General features: G+C 41.4%; 1 protein-coding gene across 5 annotated transcripts in view; it reads left to right on the forward strand.

The window, feature by feature from the left end:
• The window catches only part of DAB1 (DAB adaptor protein 1), a 685851-nt gene that overhangs the window by 480190 nt on the left and 189380 nt on the right, over positions 1–16281 (forward strand). For 4 of the 5 annotated variants that reach the window (XM_084636866.1, XM_084636868.1, XM_084636867.1 and 1 more), the window contains exon 1: positions 9170–9248. The exons of the other annotated variant lie outside the window; for it this stretch is intronic. The gene's annotated coding sequence lies outside the window, so the exon portion shown is untranslated. Of the gene's footprint in view, positions 1–9169; positions 9249–16281 lie in introns of those variants that run through there. 5 annotated transcript variants of the gene reach the window in all.

The raw sequence follows: 16281 nt of genomic DNA on the forward strand, positions 1-16281 counted from the left end.
ATAGGTCTGTATTTTTAGAAATACTTGCCACGGGCCGGATGAAATTAAGCAGCGGGCTGAGTCCGGTCTACGGGCCGTAGGTTCCCCACCCCTGATTTGGATGTCAGTTATGCCCTGTGGAGCTGGTGACTATCATGGCTCTCAAAGAAAGGCAGCTGCCGTGTATAGCGCTGGTGCAGTAAGGTGCTGATCATGTTCTGAGAGGTAGCAAGAGCCAGATTTTCAAAAGCATTGAAGCACCTAAAGATGCAGATAGACACTTCCTGGAATTTTTCAAAGTTTTGAAGCTGCCTAGGTGTTTAATTTTCATTGAAATCAATTGAAGTTGATGAGATTTAGGCACCTAGAGTGCTTTAGGTGTTTTTACAAAGGTCATTAGGCTCCTAGCTGCATCTTTATGTGCAGGGCTGTAATGAAAATCTTTGAAAACCTGGCCCCATGTGCCCCCAATGCCTGTTGAAGCAAATGGGGGCTGACGATGCTCAGCACCTTTGAAAATGAAGGAGCTGATTTTCAGAAAATCTGAGCAATCCTACTAACTTCAGAGTGAGTTGCTGTGCAAAGAACTTCTGAAAATCGGGCCATTACTTTTTATTGTTTTTCCGTAAAACTAATATATGTACAGTATTGTACAGATTGAGATTGCAGAATAATTATCCAGACTGTAAAATTAATGGCCTTGTGTAGATGGGCATTTTCTTAATATTTTCCTATCAATCATATGTTAGCAATACCTGCAAATCATAGGAGTGGAAAAAACTGAAAAGTCAGGAAAAAAGGATTATTCATTGTTTGCTTTTTGTCTTCCATCATAAATGGCAGTGGCTCTTAGCGTCGAAGTAAATGAGGTTACTAAATCTGGTGCTTATTACTTATATGGCCTACTAACCTCTCTATAAATACTATTGAATTGGAAGTATAAAATGTTAAATCAACACTTCCCAGCTTACTATTAATGAATTTGGAAATAAAGCCAGAAATGGGCACTTGTTTTGGAGAATTTAAAAGAAACAATATTTCTGCATGGGTTGATGAACATAATCTTTTCTATTTTAACCTAATCTAATGCCATCAGTTATTGAGTATTTGTTATTGATTTCAGGGCTATACATCATGTTATATTAGATTTTTCTCTATCCAAAAGATTTAGTGATGAGCAACCTGCCATGCTCTCAGTATTTCAGCAATAGTGTCTCTGAAGATGAAATCTGATACAGATGTGTTTTAAAAGAGAAATACTGGAGATTGTCCTAGAATTAATGAATGTGATGCATATTAGCTTTCTTAAATCTAAACATAATGAAGAACTGAACTGTTGATAACACTGGAAAGGTTTTAAAAGAGGAGGATAATCAAGTCAGGGATAATTAGACTTGCTATTTAAATATTCAGAAAGCAAAAGGAACATCTGAAAAGGCAGAATGAAGTTATAGTGGCAGAAGACTAATGTAAAAATGAATTATAAGCAATAAAATCATATCTCCTTGACTTTATAAGTGTAAAATAATAAGCAATATGGAATCATGGAGATTTTAACCCTAAGTAACCCACATTACAAACTGACTATAGTGCTTTTAGTACAGAGGCAGCTGTGCAGCAAAGTTTGGATCAGGGTTTCACTCTGCCCCAAAGTTTGAGGATATTAAATCTGGGGCTTTGGTTCAGCTCATAGTTGAGCGAGACAGCCATGATTCAAATACTGAACCCTTTGCTCCAAAGTTTGAAACGGGAAGTTTTGGTGCAGCAGAATGTGTAGCATATACTGAGCTTTTTGTAATAAACCTAGCTGTTTGTGTGAGTAGGATATAGCTGTTTTGGTGTATCATAGTTTTTAAAATTGGACTCTACTCTACACCTGTAATTTGTGGACGCACACAGTGTCAGCTGTACATGCTTCCAGTAGTCATCCATTTGGACATCTAAGTGATTTTAATTGTGCTGCTAGCTTTCTGGGAGTTCAAAAACAAGTTTGTGATTGTGTGTCTACTGGGCTGAAAATATGGACCAAAGTGTTTAAACTTGAGTTCCTAAATTTAGACACCTAACTGCATGGCTTGCTTTTTTTCAGAAAACCTGAGCACCTGCAGCTTCAAATGAAAACCGGATAATTTATTCAGGTGCCTTGCAAGTTTAATGAATTGTGTATTTAAGAGACATAGTTCATTCAAAAGCACCCGAGTCATTAAGACATTTTGAAAATCAACCCAGAAATTGCCTAGAAGAAGCCAGAGGTACCCTTTTAATGGTATGAATGTATAAATCAAAATAAGTAAAGAAATATGGATCCAGATACCTAATTTTGGGTACTCATGTTTGAAAATGTTGGCTTTGGTTCTAGCTCTCCAATCTGGACTTCCTAGCAATTTCTTTAACAAGTATGACAAAGATCAGCACAAGCTGTTAGCATATTATGAGGAATAAACAATTTACATAGACCTTGCTGGAAAACTGAGTATTTTTCCACAGAAAATTTCAACTTTTTATTAAAAACCAAAACATTTTCAGCCAAAAACTACAGACATTTAACATGAAAATTTTCATCTACTTGACAATCCAGTTTTCTATCAAAATATTTTGATGGAAAAATTTTGATTATCTCTAAGTGGTATAATCTTTTTTACAGTTTATTTTTTGTTAAATGTGTGTAGAACAGCAAATTAGCTATAATATGGCAGCAATAAAAACTAATGAAATTTTAGGTTGTGTATGCAGGCATCTTATCACAGGCATTGGGGATATTGTCGCACTGCCTGATACTGGTGATATGGCACCTAGAATACCAAGCAGTTCTGAGTATCTCAGTATCAGAAAGCTGTCATCAAATTGGGGAGTTAAAACAAGCATTGAAGTGATTTAAGAGTGCAGAGAGTGACTAAATGCTTATAGTAGTAGTTTGACTAAGGGTATGTCTACATTGCTAATAAAAGATGTGTTCAGATCTTGGGTTAACTAACCCACATTAACTAACTGAGATTAAAATAGCAGTGAAGACACAGCAATGTGGCTTTTAACTCAGGATAGCAGCTCAAGTTCAACCCCAGACTTCTCTATAGGTAGTGCCCTACCAAATTCAGGGTCCATTTTAGTCCATTTCATAGTCATGGGATTTTAAAAATTTTACGTTTCATCATTTCAGCTATTTAAATCTGAAACTTCACGGTGTTGGGGTCCTGACCCAAAAAGGAGTTGTGGGGGGTCGCAAGGTTATTGTAGGGGGGATTGCGGTACCTCTACCCGTACTTCTGCGCTGCTGCTGGCAGGGCGCTGCCTTCAGACCTGGGTGCCTGGCTAACAGCCGCTGATCTCCAGCCACCCAGCTCTGAAGGCAGCACAGAAGTAAGGGTGGGAATACTGCGGTCCTCCTAAAATAACCTTGTGACCCCCCTGAAACTCCCCTTTGGGTCATGACCCCCAATTTGAAAAACTTTGGTCTCTCCCGTGAAATCTGTATTGTATAGGGTACAAGGACACAAAAGACCAGATTTCACAGGGGGAGACCAGATTTCATGGTCTGTGGCATGGTTTTCACGGCCACGAATTTGGTAGGGCCCTACCTATAGGCTTTAATTTGAGCTGCTAACCTGAGTTAAAAGCTGAGTTGTCTTCACCGCTATTTAACCTGAGTTAGCAAATGTGGGTTAGCTAACCCGAGATAAGAACACCTCTTTTTGTGGTGTAGACCTACTGTTTGTGAACGATACAAGCATTTGAAGGGTGTGAACAGTAAAGAGAGAGAGGGTTTGCTTGAGATGTTTCCTAGCTGAAATTTGAGGAAGGGTGATTCATGCTGAATATTAGGGGGGGAAATCTATTTGAATGTGTAATAGTCCCTGGAGGGAAGAGATGGAAGTCCTATTTCTCGAATCACCTAAAAGTGCATCGGATGAAGACTATGTCAAGAACAACTCTACATTGGTAGGAACATGAGTTAAGATGGTCTTCAAGGTCTTTCTCATCTCTGATTTCTATAATTCTTAATTTAAATGGGTAACATAAACATTACATATCTTCCATCGCCAATATTAATATTCCTTGCTGTTAATTTTATGGGATTAAAATCAGTCAGTCATAGGAGACAATTTTATTGCATGCTACTTTATCTGACATGGTTTAATTGGAAAACAAATGCAGCCTTACTACACTGTGCAGCAGTCCTGTTAGATTTCATGAGCTAAGGAAGGTCAGGCCTGATTAATACTGTACATGGCTAGATAGCTTCCAAGGAACACATTGGTGCTGTAGGATATGTGTTGGTAACTCAGGAGTTGCATTCTTCATTATGAATTAGCTAGAGGGCACTCTGCTGCCAAAGTGCTGTATTGTAAATGAGAAATAAAATCGAGGTCTTGACCACGAGTAGTCATTAGAGTTCCCATGGCAAAAGAGTAGGGATGTTTAACCCAGTTGTCCTGGCAAATTCCAAATGGGGTAATTAAATTCTGCATTGCTAAATTCCCTCTGGCTTTAACTGGATTAGGTACTTTTCACCTTTAGTCTTGAAACTCTGTTGTTAAACAACTACAGTTTTTTCACCCAACGAATGTCTCCATTTCAGTGATGTGATCCCTATATGTAGTCTGTGTCAGTTTAAGCTTGCCAGATGCTGTGGGAGATCCTGCATGGTACATTAATACAAGGTAGTTTATTTACTCATTTGTAATTGATCGTCTGTGTCAGACTGAGTTTGGGGTTACCTTTGGCCGCTCTCTCCGCTTGAAAGCCTATGTTGAAAGTGTCAGCTAGAGCAGCTGTTATCTTTGCCAGATCCAGAAAATCCTCCCAGTTCTGTCAGATGTGGACCTCCCTCTAGTCATACACATCTTTCTTACCGCCAAACTAGGCAGTGGTAATGTGATCTGAATCAGATTGCCTTTCAGTTTGATCTAGTCTGTTCAGTTTCAGAATGCGACCAGTTACTTGCTCCTTAAGGGCTTGATCCTGCAAGGTGCTGAGCACCCTGGCTCTGATCCAGCAAAAGCACTCAACCACATGCTTAACTTTAAGCAAGTGAGTAATTGTCCCATTGAAATCAGGTAGGCTACTCGTGAGTTTAAAGTTAAGCAAGTGCTTAATGCTTTGCTAGATTAGGGCTAGAATGCTGAGCACATTGCAGGATCAAGCCTTTAAGGAGCAAGGGAATCTGTTACACCCCCAAATGTACGCTGGCTGCCCGCGTGCCCATAAATTCAATTCAGGGCATTTGTTTATAAAGCTCTTCATAATGTGTCCAGCTGTTTGTTTTAGGATTTATAGTATGAAGTTTTTTTTCCCATACACAGTGTAATACTGCAGAGATTTTAATCCATGAATTGAGATATCCAGAAGGTTTAAATGGTGTCGAGGGCTTAGTGCCCCGGGTGAATCCGACCCTAGTTCATATAGAGACGTTAATTTCTGGAAAATACAAACTCTTTCATGTGGATGTGTAATTTAGATTAGCTCACTTAATGGTTCACATAGCCCTCATGATAGCTAAAGTTAGAACGTATGAGCATCGCTGGCCTGTTAATCTAAAATGTTTTAGTCTGCATAAAAATGGAATGTATTAATTTGTTGACGTTAACTAAGTCTCAGTGCGATGTCTGCTTGGATTTAGTTGCATTTTTCTGATGACAGAGCTCTATCTGGCTTTTTTTCTGACCCAGACATATGTATTTTATTTATTCTTCTTAATCTTGTCTGTGTTATCTTCACTGTACCCCTCTAAAAGAAAATCCAAAATATATAACCCCGTGCTGGACTTCAGGGATGCCTCTGTTGTACTTAAAAATTATTTTAAAGATGGGCCTTTGGACTTCCTTTTCTAGACTGGGTTAAAGAACAACATAGTATAATTATGGGCTTTGGGAAGGGTTGTCTTGCCATAGCCTCAGCAAAGATGTTTGAAAGAAGAAATATTTGGGAGGAGAAGACATCCTTATGTTAATTTCCTATAGCTCTTATTAGAAACTGATACCCCTTCCATCTTATGGAATTTAATGTGGAATTATATCCCTGTTTAAAAATGTCACAGAATTGTTAAAAATATAGAAATAATTCTATTCCCTATTAAATTCTGTACAGTGTAAAGCCATTTTGGTAGCATCCTATTTCTTCTTCTAGAGTAAATTCTCTAGGATGTTTCTGTATCTTGACAAAAAAACCTATTTACTGTGGGCTTGACTGTGTTGAGGGTGCAAGAGGAGCTCCCCTCTCTCCTCCTCCCGTTGCACCCAGGATTGTGCGAGTTCAGTGCTGCTGCTGCTGGGACGAGGCTCCCCAGAGAGCCAGGGGCCGAAAGGACCTGCTAGACCAGTGGTGGGTAACCTGCAGCCCGTTAGGGTCATCCGCTGGCAGGCTGCAAGACTGTGTTTACATTGGCCGTCCTCAGGCACGGCCGCCCACAGCTCCCAGTGGCCACGGTTTGCCATTCCCAGTCAAAGGCTCCTCACTGCAGATTGTGTGCGGGATTTTAATATGTTTAGAAAGTAAGAGTGTGTTTCGGTGAAACTACCAACCTGGCTAGGTCTGTCAGCTTGCTGAACTGTCTTACTGTTTAACATTTCTCCACTATAATAATTCAGGGAATCTCTCTTGAGGTTTTAGTGTGGCAATATGTTTGTTTTATGAGTCCTTTCCATATGCCCCAAGGCTTGTCATTTGGGCCCTGATTGTGCAAATACATGGTCTGAAGTGGACCTTTCAAACTACATGAAGATTTCAGTAAAAATTTTTCATGGACATAGAATCTGCATCTTTTTGCAGATTCAAAGGCCATAATCAATATGTTTTCACTGTGAATGATATAAATAAGAAAATCATAAAATGATTTCAAAACAAAATAACCCAAGCAAAAATTTACACAGGATTAAAATTTGGTCCATCTTTTTGTACTGCATACACTTTGGGACAAGGGCTGTCTTTCTCTGTTTGGAAAACACCTGGTTAATTTTCAGCATACTGTACGTAAATAATAACAGTAATGTGCAACTGCTTAGAATCGGAGGTTTTAATGAAGGCATTTTGCACTTTTACCACAAATTGGATTTCCACTGATGTCAAAAAGTGTGTAATGCACTCAGAAATAATTTGCTTATGAATTTCAACTCGGTTAAAATACTATCTGTGAGCAGATAGCTGTTCTCTTAATTATTTATTATTTGAAATTATTAACCCATTTCTTTAGTAACTAATTTTTGGTCTGAAAGCCATTCTTGAACAGCTATTTTGGGGAAAATGTTTGAGATTTGTGCAGTGTTAGTTTCATAAATCACTTGGCATTGTTTCTGATTTTGACGGGCTGAATTATGTAATGAAGGCGCACAGCACAATGTGTGATATTTTTTGGTTACTGGAAAATTGCTTTTGGTGAATATTTGAGCTTAAAGTGAACTTTTCTCAAGTATTGTGTGAGTAGATTTCAGTTGCTGGAATATTCAAAATACATATATTTATTTATGCTGCACAGAATGAGCACAGACAGTCAGAATAAATTCCATGTCCCAGTATACAAATATACATAGAAAACTCTTTATATTTTACCCCTTGCTCTGTTAATCTGTGAACCAGTGTAAGAAATAAGTGCTTGGGTATGTGGTAATCAATCATCAATCCCTTTACAGCGAGACAAAGTACTCGGATTAGTTTTCCTGATACTCTGCTGAATGGAAACGATGGTCACATAGAAAAAAGGAGTGGTATATAAACAGCATGGCATGATTTTTCACTGTTGACATTAAGAAAGTTTGTTTTCTTTGCTGGAAGGAAATAAAATATTCAGCAATGCTAATGGCACAATTTATAAGCTAAATTTTAGGACCATCTGAGCAAAACTAAAATGTGGCTTGGGAAAGTTAGTGTGAAATTCACCTCTCTGCTGAGACAGCATGTTAAATCCTATTTCAAAATAGGGCTGAAGTGAGACTTTGCACAAGCATTGTGCTGGCCTTCTTCGTGGGGCTGCATTTCACCCAAAGTGAATAAGAAACAGATCTTTAGTTCAGTCTCACTGGTAACATTGAGAAAATGATCTTGAAATAATATATATATATAGGCAGCTGCACTCAGCTATTATTCAGAGGGTAGGAAGTGAATAGGTTCACATTTGCTTCAACTTACTTGGACACTTCAAAATGTGGGAAGGCTGTCCAGGTGTTGTGACATGAGACTTTAATTGGCTTAGAGAGTTTAAGAACTTAGAAGGCTGATTTTAAGAGTATTTATGTACCGTATATACTTGATCATAAGCAGGTTCGTTTAGAAGCTGACCCCCCCAAGATGGATAAGTAAAAATGGAAAATTTTTATGACCCATTCATAAGCCGACCCTATAGTTCAGGGTTCAGCAAACTTTGGCTTCCGGGCCATCAGGATAAGCCACTGGCGGGCCGAGATGGTTTGTTTACCTCGAGCATCTGCAGGCACAGAGGTAAACCTAAGTAAACAATCTGTCCTGGCCTGCCAGCGGCTTATCCTGATGGGCTGGGACAGCAGCTGGTGGGGGAGAAGCTGGGGGTCAGAGGAGTAACCCCTCTGACCACCCCCCACATGACCCCACCCCTAGCCCGGGACCCCCACACTCTCCCCATCCCATCCCTTCCCACCTTATCTGGGGAGGGCCAGGGGAGGATGTCTCTGGCCTGGCCGGAGCTGCTCCAGCAGGCTGGGCAGTGTGGCTGCAGCATGTTCCAGTGGGCTGAGAGGGGCGGTGCGGCCACACCCTGCTCTGGTGGGCGGGGCCGAGCGGCGCGGCTGCAGCTGCTTCGGAGGCTTCGGGGAGAGCAGCGTGGCCGCAAGTGGAGAGACTCTGGCCCTGCCTCTTCCCTTCTGGCGCTGCTGGCTGTGCTGCCCCTCTTTGCCCCCTCTGTTGGGGGGAGGGACTGTATCCCACCTCTCCCGCTCTCTATACCCGTTCATAAGCCGACCCCCTTCTCTGAGGCTTCCCTTTTTTACTAAAAAAATTCAGCTTATGGATGAGTATATATGGTAAGTAAAAAAGGGTAGTGTCCATGAGATTGCTTTTACCTTCTCCCTGGAGATGTTGCAGACTGGCTACTTAGCACTTTCCTCTAGCATGATGATTACACCATTTCGCCTTAGTAATCATTTAACAGCTCTAATTACAGTATGCTGTGATCCCGGCTATGTACTTTGTTCTTTGTCCCTTCTTAGTCTTTATTTCCCTTCCTTTTCTTCATGGTGTTGAGTGGTTGCCAAATGAATATTTCTTCTTCAGCGTTGCAAAAAATATATCCCACAGACATAGCTTTGGTAATGTACAAATTTGCTTTTTGTGTTGCTTTAGAATTACAGTATTGTAAACTAGAGTTACAGGGCTATTTTGTGATCTCGCCTACACATGAGTGTAACTCCCCTGACATTCATGGAGTTACACTAAGTTTATAGTGATGTGCCTCCATTAAAATCAATGAAGTTACCCTATTATAGGCTGATGTAACTCCATGTTTTTATATTAGTGTGACTGTATTGACTTTAATGGAGTTACAATAGTTTTATACTAGTGTAAGCGAGATCAGATTCAGGTCCTATATTTGTGAAACGTATGTCTTGGTGGTATTTGTTTGTGTGTGTTTGGTTGGTTGGTTTTTTTTATACTGAAAGCAGAAATTAGAATTTTTTCCAGTGCTGTATAGACATATTAAAGTCCAGATATATTGCGGTCTTGCGGTAATACAAGTGACATGAAAAAGACATTCAGTTAATTCAGTTTCATTCCTAAAATAGTAAAATGCTACCCAAATCGGTGGGATTTCCTGTGCTCCCTGGGCATACAGCCTTTTTGCCCTCTCTATTCTAATGAAAAGGGATGATGTTGAGTTTTTAAGTATGTTTCTTTTTGTGCCCTAATCTTTGTTATTTGTAATACCCTTTTAAAAGCTTTGAAAAAAACCCCAAAACCATGGCTGGAAGTGAGTGCTGATTTCTAAGCTCTTGGTGACAGAACATTAGATTACAAAAACGATATATACTTTATTTAGGTCCCTTTTGCAGAACAACCCCCATAAGAGGGGGAAATTTACTGTAAAGATTCACCTCATAGGGTATGTTTACACTGCAGATGAAGGTGTTGATTGTACCATGGGTAGGCACACCCATGCTAGCTTTGCTCTAGGTAGCATGGATAACAATAATAGTGTAGATGTGGTGGAATGGGCTTCAGCACGGGCTGGCAACCCAAGTAGATACCCAGGCTCCCCAATGAGCAGGTACTCAGGTGGCTAGCCTGCGCTGAACCCTGTGCCACCATGATTCAAGCCCACGGGGAACCTGGGGATGCACTTGAGTTGCTAGCCTGTGCTGCCACCGTTGCACTCCCGTCGTCACCTGTGCCGCGTAGATTAAAGCTAGCAATGGTATGGCTTACCAGGCTACAGTCGCCTCGTCACTCGCCGTATAGACATACCCAGAGTTGGAGCTGCGTTTTTCACTTCCACGGGCAGAGGGCCTGAGACCTGAGTACAACCTCTGGGTTCCGGAGATCCCTTGAGGGAGTGCAGAGCACAAGCCCACACTCCTCTCTCTACCTCCCTAGGGTCTCCTACCCCATGAGCACAAGGTTACTTCCTCAGCGGGTGTTGCATGCTCTCATAGCGAAGTAGAAGTACAGAATGGAGTTAGTAATGCTTTTAGTAGTATTAGCCCAAGCAGATTTCCAAGCACGAGTATGCCATAGTCAGTGGCTTCTTCCTTATTCCACTCCCTCTTGCCTTGCAGTCAGCCCTGTGATATGTCAGATATTGAAGCAGTGGGGCTACTCGTGGTAGTGAGCGGTACTCTCGGAAGTAAGTGGCCATGGATTTCCAAACAGTGGGATTCAAAAGGGGATTGGACATTTATAAAGATAACAGGAATATGCAGAGTTGTTATAAGTCATATCAACAATTTTGGAAGAGATGTTAAACCTCATGTTTCAGGATCTAAGCCTATCTCTAACTATTAGAGAGTAGGATGAGACCTAGTGTGGGGGACAGATTGTCTTACATTTGCCTTCTGTAGGGTCTTACAGCTTTATGTGAAGCATCTTGTGTTGGTCATAATTGGAGACAGAATGCTAAGCAAAGAGGACCTGGCATCTGATCCAGTCTGGCTTTTCCTGTGTTCTGAGTATTGGAATTTTTAAGTATTCTTTATTGAAATTATGTTGGAGATATAGTGTTTTTCAGGTGTATTGCAAATCCCCCTAGGGCAGGGGTGGGCAAACTTTTTGGCCTGAGGGCCACATCGGGTTTCCGAAATTATATGGAGGGCTGGTTAGGGGAGGCTGTGCCTCCCCAAACAGCCAGGCGTGGCCCAGCCCCCGCCCCCTATCCGACCCCCCTGCTTTTTGCCCTCTGACGGCCCCCCCAGGACTACTGCCCCGTCCACACCCCCATCTCCTGACCGCCCCCGGAATCCCTGCCCTCTGCCGCTACATCCAACCCCACCCTTCCTGACTGCACCCCTGGGACCGCTGCCCCCATTCAACCCCCCCGTTCCCTGCCCTCTGACCGCCACAACCCCTATCCACGCCCCTGATCACCCCCCTGTACTCCACTGCCCTCTATCCAACCCCCCCTGCTCCCTGCCCCCTTACCAGGCTTCCTGGAGTACCAGTGGCTGGCAGCTCTACAGCCGCGCCGCCCAGAGCACCAGGACAGGCAGCCATGCCGCCCGGCTGGAGCCAGGCACACCGCTGTGCAGCACAGAGCACCGGGTCAGGCCGCGGCTCTGCAGCTGCGCTGCCCAGCAGGAGCTTGCAGCCCTGTTGCCCAGAGCATTTCACCGGCGGTGTAGTGAGTTGAGGCTGTGGGGGAGAGGGGACAGCTGGGGAGGGGTTGGGAGCTAGCTTCCCGGACCAGGAGCTGGGTAGGAGGGTCCTGCGGGCCGTAGTTTGCCCACCTCTGTCCTAGGGAAATGGTCTTTCTGTATGTCAACCTTTGAGTGAATTCCTTAAATCTAGAGCTGATCAAAAATCAGAACTTCTGTCCTGGGGCAAATTCTCAGATTTCAAAATATGGCTTTGTCCTGATTTGAGACGGAAAGTCAAAATATCAGAATTTTCTTGCAAAATGAAAATATTTTGTTTCTATCTTGTTGAAATGTTTAATTGTATTGGAACTGATCAATTTAAAATGAAGTGCTTCTACCTTATGGAAATGAAACATTTTGATAATTTCCTGTTGAAAATTTTGATGAAATTGATATGTTCTGGCAAAACAATTTAATTTCACTGAATCAGCATTTTCTAACAGAAAATATTTCCACCATCTTATTTAAATTTCATATTTCCACAGAAAAACCAGTGAAGAAATATGTAAAGTTTTATATTGTGAAGAGTGACCTGCAGGAGGAATTTTGGAAATTATTGTTGCAAGCATTGGAATAGTAATAAACATCTTAGTATTGGGCTGCTTTATAGATCCTGGCTTCATAAAGCAAAATGACTTTAGTGGGACTACACTCATTAAAATCAGTTGTAGATCTGAATTACATGCCTGCAAATTTGCCTTGGCATTAGGATAATGTAGCAGATTATAATCGACAATAAATTTAATAAAATGTGTTACTGGGTTCAGCTATATGAACCTTCTGTAGCTGTTTTTTTAAAATAAATAAATATTCATATTGCAGATGGATCTAGAATATGTAGAATCCCAAGCGAATAAGTGAATTGGATTATTTTTTATGACTCCTGATTGCTAAGAAAGTAATTCTCTGATATCGGAAGACTAAGTAAGAATGATCCATCTGTGAAAGATAATTATGTCTTATTACAGTCATGGTAACGAAAGCATAATACAAATGCATTTTCTTTAGATCAGAGGATAGGGTAGAAGATTTTGGGGTGGGGCATAGGAAGCATTTAAAAAATTTTAGAGGAAAAATAGCCACTTAAATAAGAAAAACAAATCAATAAATAATAACACTAAATAAGGGATGTCATAAATTGCCACAGTGTATGAAAATTGAGGGAGGAAATAAGACAAAAAAGTAATCTGCAACAAGTCAGAGGCGTGTTTTCTGCACAAAGTATACATTTTACTTCCTAAGACTTTGACTGTTGTGTGTTTGTCTTGTGAGGGGAAGAAATTGTTTATAGGATTTCCAATTGTAACATCTCATATCAAGTTTTCCTTTAACTATATGTGCTATATCTTTTAAGCATTATAAAGAAATAATGTTTAAATAAAATTATTTAAATACTGAAATGCCACAACAGCATCGTTTGACTGTCTCACTGCTGCCTAGAATTAGGCAAATGACAAAACTGGAAAAAAGAGGCTAAACACATCCTACAGTTCAACCATGATCATTCTCTTTTGCAGACAAGCCAACGTTTTATGCAGTCTTTGCTTTTTTTATGTAACAATTACAAAATTTGTTTCTTGAACGCAGGCCCCTCCATATTCAGTTCTTTTTTCCTCCTCTGTCATCTTTTTCCTCTGTCACCTCATAGTCTCCTTTTGCCTTCACTGCCAAATTTCTACTGCCCTCTGTCTGAGTCTCAAGCTCTCACCTTCCCATATCGTCCTTTTCTAGCTCTTGGTTAAAGTTAATGGAAAGACTCTCGTTGACTTCAGTGGGCTTTGGATCAGGCCCTAAATTTTCGCTACTGGGCTAGTTTAGTGCATCTTCTACAAGAGTAGTGCTTTAATATGTGCCTGCTCCAGCAAGCTCCTCACAAAACTGGAGACCATCTGTGGAAGTGGGCTGGGTGGGGTTCAATAGGGCATCTTCTGGTCAACAGCTGCTAAGGGACTCCACAAGACTGTCCCAGAAAAGAGCTCTAGGGCTTCTCTCAGGAGCGTGAGGGGACTTCGGAAGAATGAAGAGCATGTGCATTTGTGCCTCCAGTGACTACCAAATGTGCATGAGTTTTTATAGTAGTTCCATGCTTTAATAGCATAAGATTTGTGCCTGTCTAGCAAAGCTTTTTCTCCTATCTGGTGAACATTTACTGTATAATTGTTCTGTGCGTTTTTTTCCCCTTTATTTTTTTTATCTTTCTCCAATTATACTTCATTTCAGACCACTAGAATTGGCTGTATAGCCGTTATCTTGTGGGCACCCAAGTTGGGCACCTTAGAGAGAAGGAAACTGAATTCTAACCATGAGGGAAGCAAAGCAGGAGCTGAAGGTAGTAGCTTGAGTATTTGGTCAAAGCAAGACGGGGAGCTGGGCTTCTCCTCCCCAGAAGATGCTCGGAGGAAGCTACCATACACCAGTTTGGGTATGGGGAGAACCAAAAGACCTGGGTGAAAACAATCTTAGTTACAAACCCTTTCAAAGGCTTTTTTTTTTTTCTTTTGGCCTTCATGCTGATAGACATGAAACAGCTTTTGTGCAGATGGGGAAATCCTTTACATTTTGAATTGTGAATCCCTGAAGAAAATTCATAGATATTAAAGCCAGAAAGGACAATTCTGACCATCTTGTCTGACCTCCTGCATAACACAGGCCAGGGAAGTCACCTCATAATTCCCGCACTGAGCCTAGTAGCTTGTGGGTGAAAGTAAAAAATTATTTGAAGGCGATCATTTTGATTTTTGCAAGTACAGGAAGAAAACCAAGGATGATGCATTTAATCAGTTTTACAGTGTAGAAAATGTACAACTCCTGCTACTCTTTCAACTAAAAAAATTCCTTCGTTAAAGCTTTAGGTATTATGCTGTTGTAAGAACAATACAGGATACAGGCTCAGTACTCCTCTCAGAATTAGAAGCCAATTAATTAAAAAAAAATGTTGATTATAGTACTGCTGCATGCACTTAATGGGGGAATAGTAATTGTCATTATTTTATTAAAGTGAAGACACATGACTCTTCTTTAGCAAAATCTGGAGCATGCATATAACATCATAATGACTGAGGCAGTGGTGAGGCAGAACCAGGAAATTGTTAGTCGGTAAATGTAAGACCATAGGATTTAAAAAAACAAGGATAACAAAATTGTGTGTCTTTAACTAGAGAGAGCAGTGGAAGAGATGCTATTTCCTCTAAGCAGCTCTTTGATGAAACACATGCCACAGTACTTCCCACAGTTGGAAGACTGTGGTATTTATTAACAGTGACCTAGATTGGAGGAGACAATAAAAGCTGTTGCCGGGAAGAACAGATTGACTGCCATTCTGATCTGGATAATAAACAGCTGAAATATGGACAGTGTATGAAAGTTTACTAACACAGCTTTACACAAAGACCTACAGTTTGAGCGAGGAGGTGACATTACTGCAATGAACTCATTTTGAACTGCAGTTTAGTTTGGAATTTACAGATGTTTACGTTCAGCCATTTGATTTTATATGGACATCTATTGTTTTATTTGAGCATGTATCAAATCAGGAGGATATGGCCTGACTAGATTTTTAAGTAAATTAATATGTAAACCTGTCCAAAAATAGATGTTTGTTTATTTAAAATGTTGCTCACTGGGATAGCCGCATGAGATGCACATCTTTTTCCCATGAAAGTTCTGGTAGGAAATGGCCCTAGACTGTTATTTTTACAGTAGAACCTTAGAGTTACGAACACCTCGGGAATGGAGATGGTTCGTAGCTCTGAAATGTTTGTAACTCTGAACAAAACGTTACGGTTGTTCTTTCAAAAGTTTACAACTGAACATTGACTTAATACAGCTTTGAAACTTTACTATGCAGAAGAAAAATGCTGCTTTCCCTTTATTTTTTTAGCAGATTACATTTAACACAGTACTGTACTGTATTTGCTTTTTTTTTTTTTTTTTTGTCTCTGCTGCTGCCTGACTGCATATTTCTGGTTCCCAATGAGGTGTGTGGTTGACTGGTCAGTTTGTAACTCTGGTGTTCGTAACTCTGAGTTTCTACTATATCTTACTTGACGGCAGTACAAACAGTACCATTTGGGCCATAGGTGCCGACTCCGTGGGTGCTCGGGGGTTAGAGCACCCACGGGGAAAAATTGGTGGGTGCTCTGCACCCACCGGCAGCTCCCCGCCCCGCCCTCCCGCCCCAGCTCACCTCTGCCTCCACCGCCTCCCCTGAGCGCACCAAGCTTCGCTTCTCCCCCTAGCTCCCAGCGCTTGACACCACGAAACAGCTGTTTAGCAGCAGCAGGCGCTGGGAGGGAGGAGGGGGAACGCGGTGCGCTCGGGGAAGAGGTGGGGTCGGGACGCAGATTTGGGGAAGGGGTCCAATGGGGTGGGGGGGCAGAGTTGGGGCGGGGACTTTGGGGAAGGGGTTGGAATGGGGAGGGAGTGGGGGTGGGTGGGGCCGGGGGCAGGGTTCAGCACCCACAAGCGCAGGGAAAAGTTGGCGCCTGTGATTTGG

Source organism: Lepidochelys olivacea (assembly GCF_965140295.1).
Source record: "Lepidochelys olivacea isolate rLepOli2 genome assembly, chromosome: 8".
Taxonomy (NCBI): Eukaryota; Metazoa; Chordata; order Testudines; family Cheloniidae; genus Lepidochelys; species Lepidochelys olivacea.